Source organism: Eschscholzia californica, unplaced genomic scaffold, assembly GCF_041429995.1.
Source record: "Eschscholzia californica isolate CP2 unplaced genomic scaffold, dmEscCali1.0.p SCAF_2, whole genome shotgun sequence".
Classification (NCBI taxonomy): domain Eukaryota; kingdom Viridiplantae; phylum Streptophyta; class Magnoliopsida; order Ranunculales; family Papaveraceae; genus Eschscholzia; species Eschscholzia californica.
The window spans coordinates 44675508-44690584 of NW_028238309.1; positions in this window are offsets into that span (position 1 = coordinate 44675508).

Here is a 15077-nt window from a genome sequence, read left to right on the forward strand (position 1 = left end):
AATTTGGGCCTGAAATTGGAACCCCGTACCTAGATTTTTATTTTAAGTTTCATTTTTTTCGTTTGAAGTTTCATTAGAACAACTTAACCATATTTTCACCAAAAAAGAGTAACAAAATGTATCCAACTTTAATAGTATCATTACGCAGGTCCCTGTGGTAGGGTGTGCGGGTCGTGCGCCCGCACTGGCCCCCACCATAAGGAGCCTATTTTTACCAACATCTTGTATTGCGCAAACTGTTAAGTATCTTATGGTTCCTTCTTTGACAATGAAACATCAATGGTGCAGTGGCTCATAATCTCGGTTCCAAGCAGGAGGTAATGGTTCGGCACCAGCTCTAAGCAATTCATTTTTGTCTTTCTTTTCTCTTAGGGTAATGATTCGACACCAGCTCTAAGGGCAACTCCAATGTGGGGCTCGGACTCCCAATTTTGGGAGCCCCTGAATTTTGGGAGCCCCGGGTCTTAGAGCAACTCCAATGTTGGGCTCCCAAATCTAAATTTTGTACATGTGTGGTGTAAGTGTGTGAGGTTTGTGTTTTAATTTTCACCCATTACATTATTATAATTAAAATCATTAAAATTTTATAAATAATTAAAACTCATACATAATTGAAATTCATAAGTAATTAAAATTCATACATAATTGAAATTCATACATAATTAAAATTCATACATAATTAAAAGGATCTAATTAGAATCACTAAAATGCACCCCCATTATTTTTTTGCCAATTTGAGATCAACATCCTATGAAGTATCTTTGCCCACCAAGTCTATCCCCATTTGCATCACTTTAGCGTTTAATTTTCTTTCTTCGATGACTAATTCTTTTTCTTTCATTTCTAATTGTTTGTTTTGAAGTAGTCGACTTTCTTTTTGCGAATTAATGGCGTCATTGATAAGTTCATCTCTACTATCTTGTTTCTTTTTCCAAAATTCAAGCACCGCGGAAATTTCACTACCTTTGGATTTATCTCTTGCCTCCTTGCTTGCTTTTCTTCCAAGTGGTCTTTGTTGGGTTATTGAGGGAGATCCTTCGTCTTGGTCAAAAGAATTTTTTCTTTTGTGTGATGAAGATTGAGATAAATTTAATGACCATTTGGGATGGTCTTTCAAAATTTTATAACAATGTTCGAACTTAAATTCTTTGTTGCCGTTTTGTTTAAACATCGCCATTGCGGATTTTATCTACAAAAATAAAATTTTAAAATTTCAAATATGTGTCAAAAATAAATCATAATGTTGTCAAAATGTAAAATAAGAGTAATTACCCGATCGTTATCATTTTCTCCGCTTTTTGGGTTCCTTTGCAACAATGCCAAATACCCACAAAACTTCGCGCATTGCTTGTTAATTTCGCCCCAACGACATTTAAGACCTTTTGGTACACGATTTTGATTTTTACGTTCGTTGAAGTGTTCGGCAATTTTGCTCCAAAAAGTACCCGCTCTTTGATCATTACCAATAATCGCATCGGTGGCAATATGCAAATAAGCATGAACGAGCACAATATCATCGTCATTAGTATAACGCTTACTAGAAACCGACGACATTGGCGTTTCATTACAATCAAGATTTTCTTCGACCCTTTCTTCGATCCCATCATTGGATAAATTAACTTCATCGACATAATTGAAATCGGAGTTCAACATTTCCATATAGCCTAAATTATGCAAATTGACATTTGGATCCATTGAAAAAAAAAAATTAATGGAGGAGAAATTGATAGAGAGAGAGAGGAGATGAAATAGAGAGAGAGAGATAAAATAGAGAGAGAGAGAAGGAGATAGAATGAAATTTGAAAAAAAATTTGGGGTGGATCCCCTTTTAAAGGGGATCCACCCCAATATTCCCGTTGGGAGCTCCCAACTAGCCGTTGGGAGTTCCCAACGGGAATATTATTGGGGCTGGGAGACCCAGCCCGGGCTCCCATTTGGGAGCCAGGGAGCATGGGGCTCCCAGCCCCACCGGGAGCCCAGCCCCGGGGCTCCCGGGTTGGAGCATGTGGGCTGGGGCTGGGGCTCCCAAATTTTGAATTTGGGAGCCCCAGCCCCCCCACATTGGACATGCTCTAAGCGATTCTTTTTTGTCTTTTTTTTCTCTTGGCCATTGATTAGATTTTCTTTTCCCAAATTTTTACTCCCCCTCTAGTCTCTCTTTCTCACAAACCTCTCTATCTATCTATCTCTCTCTCTCTCTCTATATATATATATATAAGCTATCCAACTTAATAATAGATTACAAAAGGGTTATACGTTTCGAATGAAGATGCACTGCTCGCACCTTACTAGTTACTATTTTCAAAGAAATTATGTAGGAAATCTAAAGTCTTTGCAAAACATTTAATGGAGAAGATAAAAAATTTATATTCCAAAAACTTCATATTCCAAAAACTTTACCAAGACTAACGTAGGATTTCTCATTAAAATATCTCTCGTCGTAAAAAAGAAAATTCTCTCGACATATTTTCGTACAAAAAGGCTTACTAAAGTTATGCACTGGACCCCTAAATTGTCAGCCACGGTCCTGTCTTTATGTACTTCAATTTTCACATCCATTGCTCTTCAACTGTTCTTTTCAGGTATTCCTGAGCTCATTCAAGATTTGGTAAGTCAATTAAGATGTTCCCTCTCGTTGTTTTATCGGGGAAACTATCCACCTGTCATTCTGTCAACATCTTGTTAGCATATCCTCATCAATATTTTTCAGATTCATGCATCATGACGTGTAAATTGGTCGTTATATATACCCATCTTCTTCCTCTAAGGGTTTGATGCATGTTTCTTCCTTAACAATATGTACGCTACTTCAATTTATTCGGAAAAAATGTTATATGCCAGTGACAGATTGAAAAAGAAAATAATAACATTTACCACTAGTTGGTCTAGAATTTTGGCATTGTAATTATTCTAAATTTATATAGCTATTTGACATGTGACCCAAAGATTCGTCTAAAACCAATTCTAACATGTGGGCTGTGGCAAGTTGGATTCAACTTCATAAAGTCTCCTCTATTATTTTATAGAGATAAAGCTAATTGATAATTTGATAACCATACAGAAATGGAGGTTTGCTTGTCATTAATTAAATTTCAATCGAACATGAGCAAGTTGGTGAATAGATACCCTCCTGTAATTCTTAGACTACTCAGTTTTCGAGCAGATAGTTCTTGTTTGGCCACCTAGTTTATAACCAGCTTCGTTTTGGCCCTCAATTTTCTCGAAATTAGAGTATCTCAACTTTTTAAGACTTAAATACTTGTGTTGGCCAGCATTTTGTGCCAATTAGGAGTAATGTGAAAACTGATTTTGAACAACAGAGTAAAATACGAATAATCCTTTAACTAAGTGAGAATATACATAAGTAAGTTGTAGAATATTGTATTTGCGTTTGAGGTTGACTTTATAGAGATAGTTTTTCTGTTTCATATATCAATTGAAGAGTCATTACATCATTACATCACATAGACACATAATAAATATATCATATCATGAAGTGGATATGTTTTATAATTACATCATAAAATTATTTTGAGTCTTAAGTGTCATCGAAAAACTATTATCTAAAAATTCATTTATATGTACTTTCACTTCATTTGTACTAAAATTTAATAAACCACCGTTTCCGCTTTTATAAGAATAAAACACGAAGCTTCCAGATAAAGAGTGGGTAACCTACCACCACACCAAAATAGTAGTCTATTCGTGTTATCACATTACCTCAATAAACTATGTAAATTATGTCGACATTTTCAAAAAGAAATTAGAAATAAGGGGAGGCTAAAATTTTATATAGAATGAAGACCCAAATATTTAGGCTGAAATTGTTGGAAGCATGTGGGTTGTAATTGACTTATCACCTAATACGCAGAGAGACCCATTAATTATTGCAAGTTGAATCCTTTTGTTAGCATAAACTAAGAGAAAGGTACAACTGCCGATGTGAGAAGTACGAATACTTATAAGAGAGGTACGACCGCCGATGCCCAGCGCAGCAAACTAAGTTGAATCAAACAACTCAATTTTTATAATGGATGCTACTATATACCACTTTACTTTTGCTTGCTTACACTACTATAAGAAATTCACCAATTTATTAGGAAAAAAAAGGTGGTTTGGCCTAGAATAATTTGCTCCAATGACCCAAAAAAAGCTACCCAAATATCAATATCACAAAAAAAACAAAATATTATAATCTAATGAAAGTTTATGACACCAATGACATGAAAGTTTCTGTCATAAATTTGTTCACTCGCGCCGGTGAAGTTCATATTTTTGTAATAGTGACAAAATTGTTTGTTAAACTGTTATTTTTCTAGATGCAAAATGTTGTTTGCAGGATTTAAATTGTTGGTTGTTTTTTGCATACTGTTGTTTGTTTTCTACAAAATGTATGTGTTTTAGGAAATCAGATATGTTTTGAGTCATATTGATGTTTCATCTGTTTTGATTTTTTTAATGATGTTTTTTCATCCATTTTTATATCTATATTTGATGTTTTTTTAATAGGTTTGTGATGTTTTACGGTGTCTTTCTTATCTATTTTAATGGTTGGGAACTGTTATTTTCAAGATAAAAGCATCCAAACAACTAAACCACACATAAATTTTATCCATATTTCACATTTGAATATTTCAAATAGGTCATTTTACCTTACCTCGTTAATTCTAAAAAGCTGTGACTTTGGGGAATAAAGAAAAATCTTCGGGGGACAAAAGTTTTCTATAAAATTGGTTAACTGAGGTTCATTTGTTTCTATTTGTTGCTAAAGGGCTTTCAATTTTGGAGTTAAAAATAATTAAGTTTTTAGAAGACCCCATTAAAAAATTTAGAAGGAACTGTACACGTAAACAAAATCTTTTCATGGACCCCAAAATTAAGTGTTTCTTCTTTCTTCATCTTCTTCTATAAAACTTTATTTTCTTATAATCACTAAACCCTAAAAACATGGAGAACAAACCTAATATGTTTAGAGGCGATGAAAAATATGTTTTAGGGCTCAAAATTAACTGATTTCTAAGGTTTGGAATGTGTTTACCTCTCTTGAGGAAGATTAGTGGATGAAGAAACTTGCTTTGGACGTCACGTAGAAGATATATTAAGAATTTCAAGAGATTTTGTATGATGATTTTTAAGGTTTATAATGTTTTTTTCCTCTTTAGCTCTCTAACTTTGTTTCTGATTTTAGAGAAATAAGGGTAGTAGGAGTTAGAGATTTGGAGAAGAAAAGTACTAGAGAAAGAATAACAAAACGTTTGGTTAGAAGTTATGGGGGATGAGATGGGTGAGTTTTTCTCCAGAGAAGAAAAAGAAAGAAGAGGAAAGACTTAAAATAAAAAAATATTAATTTTTTTTACCTAAATTAATTTTGTAAATTGTAAATTTTTTCTGTATTTCTTACAGGAAAATATTCCTTAGAGATTTCACAAAGGAACAAAGACTCCCCCAAAAATTTATTTCCTAGAGATTTTTCTTTATTCTCCAAAGTCACGGCCTTCTAAAAGGAAGTTATTGAGTTCACCACTTCAATAAACAATGACTAAGCTTCCACCCTCTAACTTACCATTTTCTTCAATAAAACTACAACTAAGTTGGGTGAGTAGAAAATGAATGCATGCTAAAATCCCATTCTCAAATAATATTTGGTATTCAGATAATGAATAGGAATTCTGTTATTAGCAGAATAGGATACCTCAAACTCATAGGAGGATAGCTAGACTCAAGAGAAATACTAGTTCGCTATTTCCTTTCTTGTGGATTCATAAACTAAGTAATTTGCGAATCTCTCAACAAACAAAAAAGTAATCTGCGAATAAAATCCATCTCTATCAATAGTATTTTGACCAAAATTGTACAATACAGTATGGCCTTACAAACATCAGGACATTACTAGGTCACTATTCTTGATATCTTATTCTTCTCTTCATTTGCGCAGACGGACATGATTTGTGTTTTAGACGATAAAATACATACACACAGATACACTCAATTACCATGAATGAAGTGGTAAACCCAAATAACAGATGGGAAGTACAAAAAACATTATTTAGGATGTCCATAATTCATGTGTCAAACTCTTCCTTTTTGTTCTTCTTTTTTATTAAACTCATAATTGTCAACTTACTTAACAGATTCTAGATGTCGTGTTTTAAACAAAGAATAAATAAATAAATAAATAAATAAATAAATAAAAATATTCAGTCCCACATCCGAACAAGAGAAGAAGATAAACAAATAAGTTTAATAGTCAAGGCTGCTGTTTGAAATATATAAAAAAAAAAAGACAAAGAAATTAGAACACTGTTATAGGATGGTGCGGACCAGCCTTCTGGACTGCTAGTAATTCTGTCCGCTTTGACACAACTAGACCTCACGGTTTTAAAAGGCCTCACAAGGGAATGGTGTTTAACATCTTAAAAGAGGAGCACCATACTCCGTCTCACCACCAATGTGGGATGTTGCAAACACACACCCTCCCAAGACCACATCATAGTAGTGCAAATCATGCTGATAACGTGTTATAGGATGGTGTGGACCAGTCTTCTGGGCTACTAGTGATATTGTCCACTTTGGCACATCTGGGCCTCACGATTTTAAAATGCCACACTAGGGAAGGGTGTTTAACCTCTTAAGATGAGCACCACATTCCGTCTCCCACCAATGTGGGATTGTTACCACAACAAGCACAAAATTTTTAGTGGGAAATGACATTTTTCCTCCAAACATTCTCCTTTCGCCATCACCCACTAATTTTTCTCTTCTACCTCTTGTGACTAGGGTGGGAAAACGGCCCGGGAACCCGAGATCCGGCCCAATCCGCCCGGACCATTAGTACCCGAAATCCGAATAAAATCCGAGTCGGACATACCCGGCACGAAATTTCGAGCGGGCGTGGGCGGGACTCAGGCAAGACCCTCTGCCCGAGTTCCGGCCCGTTATACCCGCCCGTTGGGAGCCCATTACCCGCCCGCCCGAAAATACATGCGACCCGCCTGCCCGTCTATACCCACCTGAAGTACCCGTAACCCATCTTCATAATACTCAAATTATAAAATCCAACGGCTGAGCATCACCAGCCATTGGATCAAATCTTCCCTATATAAACCCTCAAACCAACACAATCATTCTTTACAAACCCTAAAATTCAACTGCCTCATCACCACCGTCCACCTCCACCTCAGTACACCACCATTCGACCGCACACCACCACCACACCACCAATCCTAAACTCGATAATCAGTGTAACCATCCACGACCACTGCACCATCACGAGTTTTATCTCTTCAACGACTCCTTTCGGCGACCACCGAACCATCATATGGTTAACAATCGACGATTCATAACCTTCACGACTTCTCTCATAATCAAAATGGTTATTATTTTAAAACCGAATCCTTCTAAATAGGTTTTTTTATGTAAGTTGTAGTTTAAGAGTTTTATACTTTTTTTTGTATATTGTAATAGCCAAAAACGGCATCTGGGCTTAATGGAGACGAAATTCGTGTTGGGCCTTCCTTCTACGCCCGTCTTAATACAACATGAGGTGTGCTCCTCTAGCAACCCAGCGATCCTGGCAAGGAAGCCCGTCGAGAGTTCCTCACTAGCAAGCCCAACACGCTTAGTAGGCCCAGTCAGTCTGGCGTTCTCGCCCTAGCCCACTCTTCTAGCGTGACAACCCTAGTCTGACGTGTCAACTCACTCAGACTCCGTATGGTCACGCCACCACGTGGCTAGCAGTTAAAGAACGAGTCACCTCAATACCTAACATTTCGCTATACGTTGAGGTCATGGTAGAAGACCGAGTCTTGCGCTACTTTAAGGGAGTAGTAGGCCACTTCTACTGGTAACAAGCGGACTAAGGCGGTAGGCATCGTAGGGCTACGACGCCCCATCCAGAGATCAACGGCTACGAAGGCACTATAATGAGATCCTACTTTTCTGGATCTAACAAACCCGCGCCAATGGGTGGTTATCCTTCTCTAAGTTCTATAACTAGAAGAGGCCTCATTCTCAGAAGGGATCATCTGACTCTCACTCGAAATTACTTACTTACTCTCAACTTGGCGTTTCAGAAACCTTTTTGCTCCGATCACATCAATTATTCTCCACTAAAGCTCCGACTAGAATCCATCTACTCCGGTGACCTCTTATCTAAGTTAGTCAAAGAAGGAGGTTCCGGCCAGAAGTGTCTACGATACCTCACCAGATCTTATTAAAGGCTCTCTGTTCCTCTTCTACCTTTCTAGTCTACCCTACCGTGACCAGAAGCTTACTCTGTCATCGCCAGAAGTCTGCTCTACCATCATCATAAGTCTACTCTGCCGTGACCAGAAGTTTACTCTATCGTCCGAGTAAACCAGAAGCTATCTGATTCATCTTTCCGTAGAACCGAGCTCCGGCCACTCTACGAGTCGCGCCACCTCTGACGCTACAACGACTCCACTATCATTAGTAACTTTACTTTCGGTTTATTCATTTACGATATCGAACTAAGTTACTGACTTGACCGTCGGAGGGTCCTTGGCCGACACCATCTCCGTTGCCCCCTTGGACTTCACGGTTTTGTTTCTCTTGTGCAGGTCAACAGGTCTCTAGTACCCGCTTCCTACCCAGACATTGGTCTACCAGTAGCCGCTCTCTACTCGGACGTTCGTCTACCCATCTACCTGACTACCAGACCCGACCTTCTGCCCGTCAACCTGTCTATTTGAAGGCCCGAAGCCTAGTTGCTGGTGCCCACCTAACGATCTCTCTAACCGTGTGACTTTCTACCCGTCCACAGTTTGGCGCCCACCGTGGGGCCTCAGCAACAACTTTCAAAGACGACCTTTGCGATGGCAGATGACATGGTAGCCACTCTGATCGATGTTTCAGCCCAGATAGCCGCTCTCACGGCCCAAGTACAGGAGAATGCCCAAAAGTTCAAAGCTCTGGAAGAAGAGAATTCTCTGATGAGAACAGAGAACCAACTACTTCAAAAGAAGATCACTGAACTCTCTGTACCAAGAACAACAAGAATAAGGTTCCGAGCTCCAGTTACTTCAATGCAACCTTTCTCAACTCCGGAGCCAGGAAGTTCTTCCTGCCAACCTATCATGCAATCGACTACCGTCAGTGGTTCTACGACACTACATGCAACCCAAGCTGGCTCTACACCACCTTTCATAACGCTTCTACCTTCATTCCAGAGCTCTGCTCCGCCCCTACACTCTACTCTTCCCTTGCACTCTACTACTGCTCCTCTCTTTTCTTCTTCAATGTTTGTTGTCCCCCCCTCGCACACTGTGGCAGGTGGGACAACCTTTAACTCACAAGCTGACATTCTAAACTTGTCTCTTACAGGTACTCCTTTGGAGCAGATCATGGCTAGGAAACTCGCAGGGATGGAGGCAATGATTACTAAGATTCCTAGAGTTCCAGCCCCACTAAGGAAGAGTCTGCCCCCAGAGCTACGCAGACTCACCTTTCGTCGATGCTATTGCCTTGGTAGAAATGCCTAAGAAATTTTCATTCCCCAACATGAAAATGTACGATGGAACATCCGATCCAGACGATCACATCGCTTCATATAAGCAGAGGATGTTCACTGCTGCAATACCAAGAAATCTTAGAGAAGCATGCATGTGCAAGAGCTTCGGTTCAAGCCTTGTTGGTCCAGCCTTGCAATGGTACACGAACCTGCCCAACAATTCGATCGCCTCCTTTGCCCAGCTCACAGACACATTTGTAGAGCAGTTCGCCAGTAACAAAAAGCTAGAAAAGCTATCAGGCGACCTCTACCGAGTCCACCAGAGAAGAGGACAGCCACTTAGAGACTTTGTGGGGAGGTTCAATCCAGAGAAGGTGTCGATTCCCTACTACAACCAGGAGATTACAGTTGACGCATTCCGAAAAGGCTTGCTACCAGAAGGCGAGCTGTACAAGAAGCTTCCTAAATTTAACTACACTACCATGGAAGACGCCTTGGCTCGCGCCTGGGTGGAAATTCGGTTGGAAGAAGACGAAGCCCACCGAAGCAAATATTATTCTTATGATGACAGGAACAGGGACCGTCGCTCTTGACAACCAGATCGGAGAACAGATAGCAGACTAGGGGAGCCCTACCCAACTTCCAGACGTGGCCCGCCTAGGGAGAACAGAAGGCCACTTGACCCTCCACCAGGTCGCCCAACAGAGAAGCCTCAAGGACCCATTCGCACCAGAATTCCAGAGTACAACTTAAGCATTGAACCAGTCGAACTAGTAGAAGTTATGAAGGGCATGGGAAGTACAATAAGATGGCCAAGAAAGACAAAGACTCCTAGCGAGAAGAGGGACACTACCAAGTGGTGCGAGTTCCATGGGGATCACGGCCATAACACTGCGGATTGCATAGCCCTTAGGCTAGAAGTTGCAGAGTTGCTGAAAAGAGGTCACCTTACTTACTTATTGACAGACAAAGGGAAGAATACCTTGGCACGACAAGACACCCAAGTTAAGGAACCAGAGCAGCCGATTCCTACGAAGACTGTCTAGTAATCTCAGGAGGTTCTGAAGTGAGTGGAGTCAGCCACTCTGCCGCCAAGAAGAGTGCTAGAATTGCAGCCAACCCTCTAACCCACTCTACAGAAGCCACTCCTCATGCTTACACCAACCAGACAATAAGCTTCGTAGATAATGAAGCAACAGGGCTCGTCAACCCTCATCATGACGCTCTTGTCATCTCTCTTAATATCGCAAATGTTTTAGTTAAGCGTATTTTAATCGATAATGGTTCGTCTATTAACGTTCTTTTCTTGAATGATTTGCAAGGTATGGGTTTAGACGAATCTTGCATCTGCCGACGGTCTACTATCCTGGTAGGGTTCAGTGGAGAGCAAAAGCACACATTAGGGGAAGTCACCCTTCCCGTCTTCGCAGGAGGACTCAACCTTAGTATTGTGTTCGTTGTGTTAGACTGCCCTTCTGCCTATAATATCATAGTTGGTAGACCATGGATTCATAGCATGAGGGCAGTACCATCTACTTTCCGTCAAGTGCTCCGGTTTCCAACTCCATGGGGCGTATGAGAGGTCAGAGAGGAGCAGAGCTCCTCAAGAAATTGCTACAAATATGCAATGAAAGCGCCAAAGTCAACCTTATAGCAATTACAGAAGGAAATGCTCGGTAGCACTGATCCAGACTGCCCAAGCATAGAGGAGTTAGATGAAGTCCAGATCCACCCAGACTTCCCAGATCATAAAGTGCAGATTGGCTCTAAGCTTAGTCCTATGTTGCGAAGCAAGTTGGTCGAGTTCCTTACGGCCCATCATGATTGCTTCGCCTGGTCTCATGCTGACATGACAGGAATCGACCCTGAGGTAATAGTACACAAATTACAAGTAGATCCTAGCCATCCTTCAGTAAGACAAAAGCGTAGAAAGTTTACTCCAGAACGCAACAGAGTGATAAATGAGGAAGTCCAGAAGCTGATTGAAGCAGGGTCTGTTTGAGAAGTCAACTACCCCGACTGGTTGGCTAACGTTGTCGTGGTGAAGAAGAAGAACGGAAAATGGAGAGTCTGTATCGACTTCACCGACCTGAATAAGGCTTGCCCCAAGGATTCATTCCCGCTACCCCACATCGACATGCTGGTCGATGCCACTGCAGGCCACCAACTACTCAGTTTTATGGACGCATTCTCAAGATACAACCAGATACTAATGCACCCGGCAGACCAGGAGAAGACTGCCTTCATCACAGAAAGAGACATCTTCTGCTACAAGGTCATGCCATTCGGGTTGAAGAACGTTGGAGCAACTTACCAGAGATTGGTAAACAAAATGTTCGCTGGTATGCTGGGGGACACCATGGAAGTCTACATCGACGACATGCTAGTCAAGTCTCTGGTGGTCGACGAACATCTCAAACATCTCGAACAAGCATTTGACGTTCTAGAAAAAGGTACAATATGAAACTTAATCCTACTAAGTGTTCCTTCGGTGTCTCTTCAGGGAAGTTCTTGGGCTACATGGTGACTCACAGAGGAGTGGAAGCCAACCCGGACCAGATCCAATCAGTGATAAACATCCCTTCTCCCACATGCATCAAAGATGTGCAGAAGTTAGCTGGTCGAGTAGCAGCCCTTAGCCGTTTCATTTCACGCTCCTCTGAGAAGTGCCACCATTTATTCTCTACTTTGCGGAAGGCCAAAGAATTTGCGTGGACTCCAGCATGTGAAGAGGCACTCCAGCAGCTGAAAGGGTACCTAACCTCTCCACCCTTACTGTCTAAGCCTCAAGAAGGCGAATACTTGTATGTCTACCTAGTAGTCTCTGAAACCGCAGTAAGTGCAGTACTAGTACGGGAAGAAAAGGGTAAGCAACTACCCATCTATTATGTTAGCAAGTCTCTACTCAATGCAGAGACACGTTATAGGCAACTAGAAAAGCTTGCCCTGGCCTTAGTAATGGCTGCCAGGAAGCTAAGACCTTACTTCCAGTGCCACCCGATGGTTATAGTTACCACATTTCCATTAAAGAATGTACTTCACAAACCAGAACTATCTGGTAGACTAACCAAGTGGGCAGTCGAACTTAGTGAGCATGATATATCCTATCAACCTCGTACTGCAATTAAGTCTCAAGTGTTGGCTGACTTTATAGCCGACTTTACGCCTGGCACTCTGATTCAAGCCGAGAAAGAGTTGTTGTGTCTTGCAGAGCAGAAGAAGTTGAAATGGACGTTGGCGGTTGACGGTTCCAGTAACATGAATGGAGTTGGACTAGGCATAGTCCTCCAATCCCCCGAGGGAGACCAAATCCAGCGTGCCATCAGATGTGAATTTAAAGCTACGAATAACGAAGCAGAGTACGAATCCCTAATCGCTGGACTAGCTCTTGTCAAAGACATGGGCGTCCGAAAGATAAAAATAAAGTCAGACTCCCAACTGATAGTCAACCAGACACAAGGAGCATACCAAGCCAGAGATGTCAGGATGAACGCTTACTTGACCTAGGTAAATGAAATGCTAGCTGACTTTGAGGAAGTTGATATAACGCAGGTACCCAGACTAGAGAACGGGCACGCTGATGCCTTGGCCAACCTAGGCTCGTCAATCCAAGCCAAGGCAGAGCAGACAATTCCACTTGTCATCCTCCAATGGCCAGCTACGTGGAAGAACTCCACATTAGAGGTAACAACTGTAGACTCCAACGATAACTGGATGACACCCATAATAAGCTACCTGACAACCGACCAACTACCAGAAGACAAGAATGAAGCTCGCAGGCTAAGGGCAAAGGCAGCCAAGTTCACTATGTTGGAAGGTCAGTTACTCAAAAGGTCCTACTCTGGACCGTATCTCAAATGTGTCACTCCAGAGGAAGCTAAATACGTGTTAGCTGAGCTTCATGAAGGGGAGTGTGGAAATCACTCAGGGGGTCATAGTCTAGCCAGTCGAGTCCTCACAGCTGGCTATTATTGGCCTACCATGCGAGCTGATTGCATAAGTCATGTCAGAAGTTGCGACAGTTGCCAGAGGTTCGCCAACTCTTCTCATTTACCTCTAGAGAAACTCAACTCCATACTCTCACCATGGCCATTCATGAAGTGGGGTATGGACATCGTAGGAAAGTTGCCCACTGCTCCAGAGCAGCGAGTCTATATGCTAGCCGTGATAGATTACTTCACCAAGTGGATCGAGGCTGAGGCATTCCACCAAATCAGAGATCGCGAGGTAAAAAATTTTATTTGGAAAAATGTCATTTGCAGGTTCGGAGTACCTAAGGAGATCGTTACCGACAACGGTTCCCGGTTCCCTGTTCATTAGCTTCGATTTCCAGGACTTCTGCAAGGAATGGGGGATCAAGCTTAGTTTTTCTACCCCACGCTACCCCCAATCCAACGGCCAAGCAGAATCTTCTTATAAAACCATCATGAAAACTATGAAGAAAAGGCTTAAAAAGGCTAAAGGGGATTGGGCAGACGAGCTGCCAGGAGTTCTCTGGTCATATCGCACTACTGCTAGAACACCAACTGGTGAGACTCCTTTCTCCCTAGCCTACTGTTCTGAAGCGGTCTTACCAGCAGAAGCTGGGGTACCATCGGTACGCTGCCAATGGACAACCGAAGAGTCAAACTGGGAGCAACTTAACCATAATCTCGACATTATTGACGAACTCCGAGACATGGCGGTAATCAGAAACGCGGCATACCAACAAAAGGTAGCCCGTCACTACAACAGGAACATCAGGGCTCGAGCCTTCAAAGTAGGTGACTGGGTGCTCCGCAAGGTTTTTCAGAATACCAGAGAGGCTGGAGCAGGCAAGCTGGCACCCAACTGGGAAGGTCCTTACCTAATCACCAAAGTGGTTGGCCAGGGAGCATACAAGCTCCAGGCCAAAGATGGGCTCAACATTAACAACAGTTGGAACGCCACTCACCTAAAGTTGTACCATTTCTAAACCCTATCTCTTTATTTTACTTATTACACTCATAAATTTTTGTACTGACTTAAGCATCGGAGATTCGGTGGCTCTGCCACCGACTACGCTTCCTACTAGTCCTCTGACAGATCAGATTGACACCTCGACTGCTTCTGCCCATCCCTGCAAGGATGCACATTTGCCTTTGCAGGACAGACCTCTATCAGGGAAACATGAAGTATCACATGCCCTCACCTCCTCTGTCCATCCTTTCATTTCTCCTCAGATCATTACTGACTTGGGCGTCGGAGGGTCGATGGCAATGCCATCGACCATCTCTCCTTTTGACATGCAGGTTGGCTATCAACTGGGTAGACTCGGATAAGCTGGAAACAAGACACCACATTCTACCCTACGACGTCAACCAAGATATCAACTTAAGGCTAGAACGAGCCTAACTCAGCACTTAGCCTGGAAAGGAGTAACACATGATCTCACATCTTTTACGCATTTTCTTTGTTGTCTCAAAAACTTACTGACTTGGGCGTCGGAGGGTCGATGGCTATGCCATCAACCACCTCTCCTTTTGGCATGCAGGACCAGCAATCTGGTGCCAGACACAGACAAGCTAGAGAGAGAACACCCTTCTCCCATCCTACGACGTCAACCAGAATAGCACCCTAATTGCAGATA